Below are 10,351 nucleotides of genomic sequence, written 5' to 3'. Positions count from 1 at the left end.
AGCAAATCCAAGTCTTCTCATAATTTAATGACTCTGTCAAATTTGCAGCATTTTCGTGGCAATTTTGGGGGGACTGATGAATTAGTATTTTTCACTGGAAACATCTTCTTCTTCACAAATGCAGTTTTACATATCAGGGAGCTACTGGTGGCCACATCTGTGTGATTATGTCACCATTAATAACGGCCTAGAGTTGTAACTATACTGCCAAACCTATGAGATGCAGCTCACCTAGAATTTCCTCATTTGGTGAATGTTTTCAAAATGAAATATTTTATTTGAATTAAAAAGTTTAGCAAAAGAGTTCAAAGAGAGGTAGACTGAAAGTAAATTGGACAGGAAAGGTACATAAATAGAGCTTTCTTACACAAGACACAACTATAGGAGTAAAGGAAAATTTTGAGTCAGAAATTAACGGTTACTAGAGCATTGGATATCTGTTTTTAAAGCAGTCCTAACTTTGCCAGCTGATATTTCTACTGTGTATTATTTTCACTGTAATAATTTCTTGCCTTCCTAGGAGCATATCTGGGTCCATCTGAACAAACCTGTTCTTGGATTTTAGATGCTGAAGGTGTGTTCAAATGCTGAAAAAACTAATAGCTCCCTAAAAATGCTAGACATGGGACTAGAATTCTTATACTAGATTTGCAGATGCCAGCATATTTGCACTTTGACGTTCTGAACATTGAAAATAGGATGAAAGAGAATCTTCAATATTGGAAGCATTTTTTAGGATTTTTGCCTACCTCAAATTACCTGCTTATTAGTTTTGCAGCTGCCACCAATTTCTTATTCCCTAAAAAGTACCCAGAACATAAAAGATGAGAATCTAGTATAGATAGCAGGGAAGCACAGAACATAGTAGATATCTCAGTGTATTTAGTATTTCTCCATAAATGTCTTATTTCTGCTACTTAAAGCGATTGGTTTTAATAAAAATATATTAACTGATTGTATCTATGTCTTGACATTCATAGTGATCCAAATACAGCCCACTTGCTTTTTCAATTTGATTCTTATCACATGAATTGTCTATAGAATTACTCAAACCACAAAGCAATTCCTGTAGCTAGGTGCAGGGAAGTTGCCCTGAAAGAGGTAGCAAATTCCCAGAGATATCTAACTCACTCTAGCCTAGACATCTGTGCTGTAGTCTGAGGTCATGTATGATTCATCATCCTAAGACGTTCTCCTTTCAGGTGTTCTCTCTTCACATTTTGGAATTTCCAAAAGACATTGCAAGCATTCCTACTCCCTGCTTCTGAAGGTGGCATGTAGCATCAGTCCAAGGAAACAGCAAATGCAGCCGGTACAGACATTAAGGAATTTTCCTTATCAAAAACTGCTGAAAATCTTCATATTCCACTAAAGATGCAACTGATCCTATAGTATGTGGAATATCCATGTTTCAGAGCTGGTATTACAGGAGACAAGTCAGCGCCACTACTGACACTCCAATAAACAAGAAAACCCTGCCCAGCTAAATACTGTATTGTGCAGTGCTTATCACTGAAAGGATATACAATCCCACCCACGGCAGGAACAGACACAGGACAGGACTGAAGATGGTACTGGCAGGAAAAAGAGCAAAAACATTGCCATTTAATGTCACTGGACACTTCAAAAATTACCCAGATGACTGCCAAAAGCTGGTCATGTATCTACTAACTAGCAATCTACAGGCCATTTGCAAATCCAACCAAGATACAAATAGGGGAAAGGCAGTGTATTTTATAGGGCAGAGGACCGTATTTCTCATCTGGACAGTCATCCCACTTCAGGATGGGCATTTTGGGAAACAGCTGGCATCCTAGTTGCGTACTAGAAGAGTCGAAAGCATTTCTACACAAAAATAAAAATGAGCAAAGGTAAAAATATGCCTGATTTAGGTAACAATATTCAATTTAATTCATCTAGTCCTGTAGTAAAACAGTCATAGCCCTGCTCTTGGACCACTTCATGGACAGGTACACATAGATTTCCGTGTCTCACACTTCATCCCCACTCCTGACCATCTTTTGTTCCTCTCTATATATTTATGGAATACAGATATGGTTTTATTGCTCTAAATTCCTAATATGAGCCCTTGGACAAGTTGCTGTTCTTTCCCATAACTTGGGGCAGGAGAGATTCTTCATCTAGCAGGATGTCTCCCAGTACTCAGTATCCCAAGCATAAACATCAGTTCTCTATCTTACATCTCCATGTAAGAAACATCACTAGCTTCTCACCACAGACTCTTGAATCTCTTTCCCTACAACTAAAAATGTTTTTTTCCTCATCTCTTGAATATACTGTTAATGCATTATGGTAATGATATTCCTGTGATCCTCCCTTCTTCAGATCATCTGATGAAGAAGTGACACAGGGCAGCTGGAGTGGATGAAGGAACTCAGACTGGTGTTGAATATTGATGACCTTCCTGGAGCCACCTACAGTAGAGTTTAGAGGCTGGATTTTTCCTGCTGCTGGGTATGGTAATGAATGAATGTAATTTGTAGTAAGGAGAGAACGCAATAGTTTTTTTTCAATATATTTATTCACCAGAATGGTGAAATAAATAAATCCAAAATGAATTTTTTTTTAATTCCCAAAAAAAATGTAGCCATTCCATCCGATCTTTTGAAATAGAAGAAACTGCCTGCTTCTAAGGGAAGATACATGCAATATCAAGAATTCTAGTTTGGGATTTGAGTAGAAACACTCTTCTCTTCAGTGCTCAGCTATACTACCAGGCTCCTTCCATATTCAGAAACATGTAAAAGACTTGCTAATGCAGGCTTCTAAAATAGAGTAGGAAAAACACTATCTATTTTCCTTTTTTAATCCCCCAAGCTCTGCGGTGCTGTTTGCTAGCAGTACAATGAAGACACTGTAGACTTAGTATGCAACTGCTAATGTTTTGTAAGCAATAAACCATTTTCTAAAGTTCTACCTACTACAGAAGCTCATAGTTTCTCAGAAAAAAAATCTTTCCTTTCTGTTTTATTGGTACCTGCCTTACATGGACAATACGGTGCAGCTGCGATTAAGAGAAGATAGAAAGAGAAGACCAAAGCAACAGGCATTGAGGAAGGAATACAAAAAGGTGAAGTAGATATTCTTCAGTACCAGTTAAATCCATGTTTTGCTTTGTTATCATCACACAGTTGCAAGAAAATGAGTCTCTCATTTTCTTTCCATCTATTTTAAGAAACATCTGCCTGTCTCCTTTATCTCTATGGTCTGAGATAAAAATGTATGTGTTTTCTTATATATCTAGCTGAGTCTCAAGAATAGCAATTGTGAGCTAAGGAATGAAAAACAATATTGATATATGCCGTTAAAAAACTTGATTTAGAGAAGGTCTTTGAATTATATCAAAGAGTGGTCTCAAGCTTTCTGAAATGGAGAGTAATGTGTTCACCAGTGTGGCACTGAACCAAAATCAATGACAATAGATTAACTTTAATATGCTAGATGTAATGGCTACATTTTGGGAGGAACATTATCTCAAATTGGCTTTAGCAATGCTGCTAGAACAAATGAGGCCAGTACTTACAGAAGTTAAATGCATTTCAATCCACTTAAATAAGGATGTATGCAGTTGACTGTACCAAACGAGCATTTCACTTCAGTAGACTGAGCTCTGCGACATCTCTCTGATGACTTTGAGTGTGATCATCTGTCAGACACAAACACAGTTCTTACTTATCCAACCCATGCCAAAGGCAGATAAAATAACTTCAATAGAAGATTCAGTGGTTTAGTGCCTACTGTATATACTAAAAAAACAGAACATACTGAAACGAGTTAGAAAGAATTTTCATAACTAGTAAATATTTTCTGAACTTCCCCCTATTCTTTAAAGCAAGGACTATAGGATATATTACAGTTTTGAGACGATGGTGAGATGTGCTGCCTCATGACATCATGAAGAATATATCTCTATTTCTCTGTGCAGTCTTTTTTCCCAGACATTTTTACAAATCCCGACACAGTTTAGAGATGTTTTATCCTCTGCAGATGATGTTAATTGTTTTTGAAATATATTGCACTCTAGAGAAAGAGGTGCGAGACAGCTGAGCATCAAAATCCCTGCTTCATTCATTGCTTAAGAGGTAACTTCAAAATTTAAATCTGTCTAAAGAGTCTGCCAGAGAGAGCTGGGAGACAGAAAGGGCAGTCAGAAAAACCGACAGGGGATTATTTCTATTTGGTTGAGCAGCTCAAAGTGTTTGTCAAACATTAGTGGAGTAAGATACTTTGACTCTATGAAGTGACAATAGGGTAGGAAGGGGGAAGAGGGCTGAGATGAATTCATAGATTTGTGCCAGCCTTGGCATTAAATCAAGTTCTTCATCTCAGTAAAGGATTATTTTTTTGTTTTGGCAGCAGATTCCACAGGTTGATTATAAACCTGTTTTGAAATATTTCCTTTCATCAGTTTACATGTCACTGAGGAAAAAAAAAAAGTGTGAGTATCCAAAAATATTTCTCTTCTTTAAATTTTAAGTTGAAATAAGTGGGTCCTGTTTTGAATGGATCATAAACAGTATGCAGGTTAAGAAGACCATAATTCTGAGCAATGAATAATCAAATTACTAATCTTTTTTAAAGAAGTAGTAACAATAGTGGTTAGCATCTTTCTCTTCTGCGTGCCCTTTATATAAGAAGGACTCCTAGAATTATCTGTGAGTCTCTAGATAAAAATTTTACAGACATGGATGACAGTTTAGATGTGACATAAACAATCTGTTATATGAATGATGATGTAGAGAAAAGTGTCCATTATATGCTGAATATGAAGTTATTATTTTAAAAGATATCACATGTAAAACCAAAAAAAGAATATCTTAAAACACCATGTAGAATTTAAGCTATGAAATTAATTCACTGTCAGAAAAAAATTAGAAGCAATTTAGACAAAAGCTAGCAGGATTTCAAAGTTTACTCATTCATACAACTGATTTCAACTTAATGGCTGGCAGATGTCTGTCTACCTTTCATGTTCCTTGACATGTTTTTCCCCCTTTTTTTCGGAAGTACCAGATACTAGACAGATATGTGTTTGGCTTGAGGAACTCTGTTTTAAAAAGGTACGAATGAATAACAGAATTAGACTTTTAGTACAGGAGCTGCAGGACAGGTAGTGTGTTTGCCAAAGGTGAGAATACAGCAGGTAGCTGCTGAAAGAACAAACACTATGCCAGCACAAGGTGATTGGTGGAGTTTCTTAACTATTGCCCCTGAAAATGATCTTTTCCAATATTTTTATTAAAGATGTTGGCATTAAAAAAGATGCATTCCAATAAAGCATACTGAATATGCTAAGCTGGGATGTATTACCATAAAAGAGGACTGTAATAAATGAATGACCAGAAGGACTGAAATAATGAAAATGATAATGAAAACAGTATTGCTATATGTGAAGTGATGCACTTGAAAAATACTGTAGATCTCAGATAAATTGAGAATTTCCTTTTTGAAATAACTGTTAAGCCACAAGACCCGTAATCTCAACTAATTAGCTACAGGTTCACTGCAAGCTATTAAGCATCAGTGAAGGCAAATGCAATATGAGGAATTTATTTCAAAGAGTGAGAGGGAAATATTACTGTAATTAAAATAGATAGTGGTGGGACCACATCAGGAACACCAGATAAACTCCTGAATATCAATGCTGAAAAATATGAGTACAAAACAGATCAGGTACAGAGAACTACAAAACTATGTCTATGTTGTAGATATGGGCATCCCACAGCATTTTCTTTCCACATCTTCCTAGAAGGGTAATCAACTGGAGCCCATGGCAGCTCCATTTCACTTGTGTGCCCTGGTATTCTTCCCATTAAAAACAGAGTAAACCGAGTGGTGTACACCCAAATTTCACCTCAATGCAGTACAAGAATCCTACCAGATAACACACTTGGACATGGAAACTGTCCCTGACTTCCAGAGGACAGGCATAAAAATCCCTGTCTTTCTATTTATACTTTAAAGGGGGCTAGAAGAGATTGTTTTTTCCTAATGCTGCAAAATTAATTCTTAGCTGGAACAATTGCTATCTATATATAGAGAGAAACATTAATACCAGGAAAAGAGAAGATCAAAATGATAAAACTACCAAAAAAGCAAATGGATAAAAGCAGCCTATATGTAAGTGTAGCTGTGTGAAAAAGAAGGTCAGTAGTAAATAGCGGAGCAGTGAATATCTGGACCACATTTTAGTCCAAAACGAGATTTGGCTCTTCTCAAACTTATTGATTTTACAAAAGGAGTTTCAAGTGCCAGGGAGGAGGATTATCAGATGTTGTGCTTGTGCAAGGAGGGGCCAGTGCTCAACAAGCTCTAGTAAGTCTACCTCTGCAAGATTCCACTAGAAGCATTGTTGTCAACAGCTGTTTCTCATTCACAATTGATTTCACAGACCATTATTTTACTGCTTTCACAACATACAGCATTGTTTTAGCAGAACAGGTGAGCCTACATTTAATGTCTTGCAGCAATTTAAACATACTCCACTAACACTACTTGTATTGAAGAAATTTCTGTTCCAATATAGAAATACCACATTTGTTATGCAGCATTTGCCGTTATACTACATTAGCCAACAATGATTATTTGAGATCATGCTAAATACAGTGAGGTACACCTCATGTTCACTGTTATGAAACATGGAGACACATGTCAACCTCCAAACTCCATTTTCTAACTGCATAGAGAATTCAGCATACATCTTAAGTTGTGTAAGCTAAATATTGAGTAGTTAACTGCCTCACTAGGAAAAAATATTTTATGCTTAGACTTTTTAAGAACACCCTTTTTCTGTTCTCACTGCTTGCAAATTCAAGTCCACTGATAACTAAATTGTCACCAGGAAAGTCCTCTAGGGTCAAAACAGCATCCAAGCCTCTTTGCTATTAAGCAGCTCAACCATTGCATCTCATTTTTTCTCTGTCATAGCCTATAAATTATTTTTCTTCCATCTTGTTTTCAGACCTACAGAAGGAATTGGAAGAGACAGCCTGTGCCTATCCCAGACCACAGGTAACAGACTGACCCCTGATGTGCTAACTTTGCAGGTCTCCTATTTATGGCCTCTGACTTGGTGTTAGGCTGTAGCTCCCACTCCAAGAGCAAGATAACCAAAAGTAACCCTCAGCGGTGTGGTATTGAAGTAATCACCTGTCTCCAGGACTGTATGATGATGCCCAAGGCCTGCAGTCATTAATCCAAACACAACCAGCAGTCACAAAGCATATCCTGCCTAGGCAGATTTTCAGCAGAAAAGAAACAGACTGGAAGGCAATTGATAAAAACAGTGATAAAGTTTTCCAACAGGAGTAGAAGTAGATGCTTCTATTGTAAAATTTCGGAACCACAGAGCTCAGCACTGCCAGTTATGGCATCACCACAGGCACGGTGACTCTTTGTTGTTTATATCTACAGCAACATTTACACCACCAAGGCATGTAGAGTGCTCTGCCAGTACTAGGCTTTTGTCTGATTAGGATGGCTTAATGGGCACCAAAGCACCCAAAAACTCTTTTTCCCCCACCACCCCTGACAACTTGAAGCAGAGCCATGACATGTAGTCAACGTCTGGGAAATGTGGGGCTTAATGGCAAGGTACTTCTTGCAGCCAGAGGCAATGAGAGGGCTGATCTCACAGATGTCCAGAACAATTTTCAGACAATTTCTGTTCACCAAAGTATTACCCTTCTGTTCACCCCTCAGTTACCCTCCATTTTGTCTTGGTTTCTTTAAAAGGCATTCTCCATGTCTTTGATTTTTTGTTTTGTTTATAGGTGCTAAAATGTCAGCGGAAAAGAATGAGGAGAAAGGAGAAGCTAAGCCTCCTGCTATGTACTGACCATAACCCCCAGTTCCTCATCCCCCTGTGAGGCTGGGTGGGGTAGACAAGTCTAAAGGAGTGAAGTTGAGCTTGGGATATTGTGGGAGGAAAGAGGTCACTTTAATGTTTGGAGTTTTGTTTCTCACTGGCCAAATCCATAAAATAAATTGGGAATAAATTAATTTTTTGCAAATCAAATCTCTTTTGCCTGTGACAGTAATCAGTAAGAAATGCCCCTGTTTTTATCTTCACCTATGAGTTTTCTCATTCCTGTATTTTCTTATTTTTCTCTCCCTTTTCCACTAGGGTGATGGTGGTGGTGGAGTGAGTGAGCAGCTGGATGGGAGTTTGGTTGTCAGCCAAGGCTAACCCATCACATATGTACATCTGCAAGATGCATATAAAGATGAAAAAACATAATGGCCCCCCGGGCTGTAGGAGAACATAAAATCCTAAGGGAGAATGAACTTATCTCAACTCAGTTTGCTCATGGCTTTAGCTGGTTTTTGATCATCAGTCCTTCTTTTCTGTATCAGTAAGTGAATTGAGCTGACAAGTACTGGGATTTCACTATTTAATTCATTGTTCTTTTTAGCTATACTTTTTCTTTACCACATCTGTCCTGCAGGTTGTTTGGTTGGGTTTTTTAAAAAAGGTTGGAAGTTTCTACTCACATTTGCAACTCTTTCACTGCAGCACAACTTCCCACAAAGCATCCCTTTGCACAATCCAGGAAGTCTAGCAAATTCTTTTTAGATTCAAGGAATACTAATTTGAATGCATGCCTTTGTTTTAGTCTCCTAAACTTTTTTTGAGGAGAGCACCTGCACATGATTGCTTCTGCAGACCAATATATTCATAATAAAACTGTCAACTTTTTACATTTCTGAACACTTTAAGACAGTGCAAAGCAATCCACTCAGTTCACTCAGTTCATCAGTCAAAGTCTGATGTATGCATGTCTAGATGGTGTTGTGTTCTAGAACGAAGCACAGTTGAGGGTCACATTGGACCAGCATGTGCAGCAGGCCAAATCTCACTCACAGCTAGCTGCTTTGTGACACCTAGACTGCTACAGATTGTGAATTTGTGTACTAGCAATAGTGTCAGACCTCGGACTAATCTTCAGAAATCTAAATGGATTTGAGAGATTAATATGAAGAAAACGTTTTTAGCATAAGCTCTAAGTTCTGCTGTTATACATTCCATACTCAAATAGTTGCTTGTAGAATGCAGTCTTTAAGCAGCTCTGACATTAGTGAGGTCCTCAGTTTTTTTTCTGGCTTCTAACAAGCAGATGAGGAAAAAAAACTACATTTGATTATGTGCAATGGCACAGCGATCTAATCCATTTCTTTGTTTTTTCCACTTAACTGCATATAGAAATGTGATATTGCATTATTTGCAATAATGCAAACACAATAATTTCACTAATATGTGTATTGGAGACAGGAGTATGGAGAGAGAAAGAAAAAATTGCATACTCACTTTGTTCATTACTGCCTGGGGTTAACTGATCTGAGTGGGCAACAGGTGGTTTTATTCACTAAAAAATCATAGGCTAATCCAAAGGTAGGGTGTTTACTCAGTCAGAAAAGAGGATAAATTGCATTCTGCAAGCTGAGTTATACATGCTTCTCTGAGAACGTGGGCAAGGCCACAAAAAGATAGCATTCCCACTCAATGCATTTTGTTATTTCCACAGCTGTGGCAAAAGGAACATGCTGAAATGTTTCTGTGAGGATGGAGGAGTGCAATATATCCAGGATTTCACTGCTAGTAGGGCACTACACAGCACCCCAGAGATGCCCAGCGGAACACAATTATGTTGGGGATTGACACAGTATCATACCTCCATGTGAACTGGCCAGACTTCTGACATGACTCTGACTGCACCATTTCCTTGATCTGAACACCTAAAGTATTTGTGGAGGCTAGGCTAGTAACAAAAGCAAGTAGAGCAAAAGGTGTTCTAAACAGAAAGGTCTGTAAACATTCCTTCCTCTACTTATTGTCTCATTTCACAGCTCCTTCCAGTCCTGCTTTAGCATGAATCATCAGACGTCCAGTTATAGCAAATGCTGTGTTAACTCTCTGGGTCAGTAAGAAGCTGTTTCTGTGCCGAGCCCTATTCTTCCCAGGAGTTTCTTAGTGTACACTGTGCTACAAACTCACAAATCTCTGCTCCCCCATCCAACAATCCAGAGAAAGAAATCATGCTCCTCCCTGATGTCCTTGCACTGCCCTTTTAAGCAGAGATAACGTATAGCATCTGTAAGCTCCAGATAAACAGATACTACCCAATACATACTATATAATTAGCATTCAAGTTGAAACAAGATTCCCTACTAATTACCAGTGCCACTAAGCTGGTATTGAACCTGACTTAGTTTTTCCTATGTTTATGTAAAAGAATATTTACAATGAAAGATGGCAATGTTAAAGGGATATTGCTGTATTTTTGGGCATAATTTTTGCCTTAAACACACAGAATTCTAATACCCTTCTATC

General features: G+C 37.9%; 1 long non-coding RNA gene across 1 annotated transcript; it reads left to right on the top strand.

Moving 5' to 3' along the window:
* Nucleotides 1-2,867: 2,867 nt before the first annotated feature.
* LOC128851306 (uncharacterized) lies at nucleotides 2,868-9,056 on the top strand. The gene is made up of 3 exons (XR_008448633.1): nucleotides 2,868-3,091; nucleotides 6,983-7,032; nucleotides 8,147-9,056. It is a non-coding gene; the product is annotated as an uncharacterized LOC128851306 (long non-coding RNA).
* The last annotated feature ends 1,295 nt before the right edge of the window (nucleotides 9,057-10,351 follow it).

The sequence above is a fragment of the Cuculus canorus genome, chromosome 2 (assembly GCF_017976375.1).
Source record: "Cuculus canorus isolate bCucCan1 chromosome 2, bCucCan1.pri, whole genome shotgun sequence".
Taxonomy (NCBI): Eukaryota; Metazoa; Chordata; class Aves; order Cuculiformes; family Cuculidae; genus Cuculus; species Cuculus canorus.
Note: the sequence above shows the minus strand (reverse complement) of the source record. Positions and strands in the feature narration are given on the sequence as shown.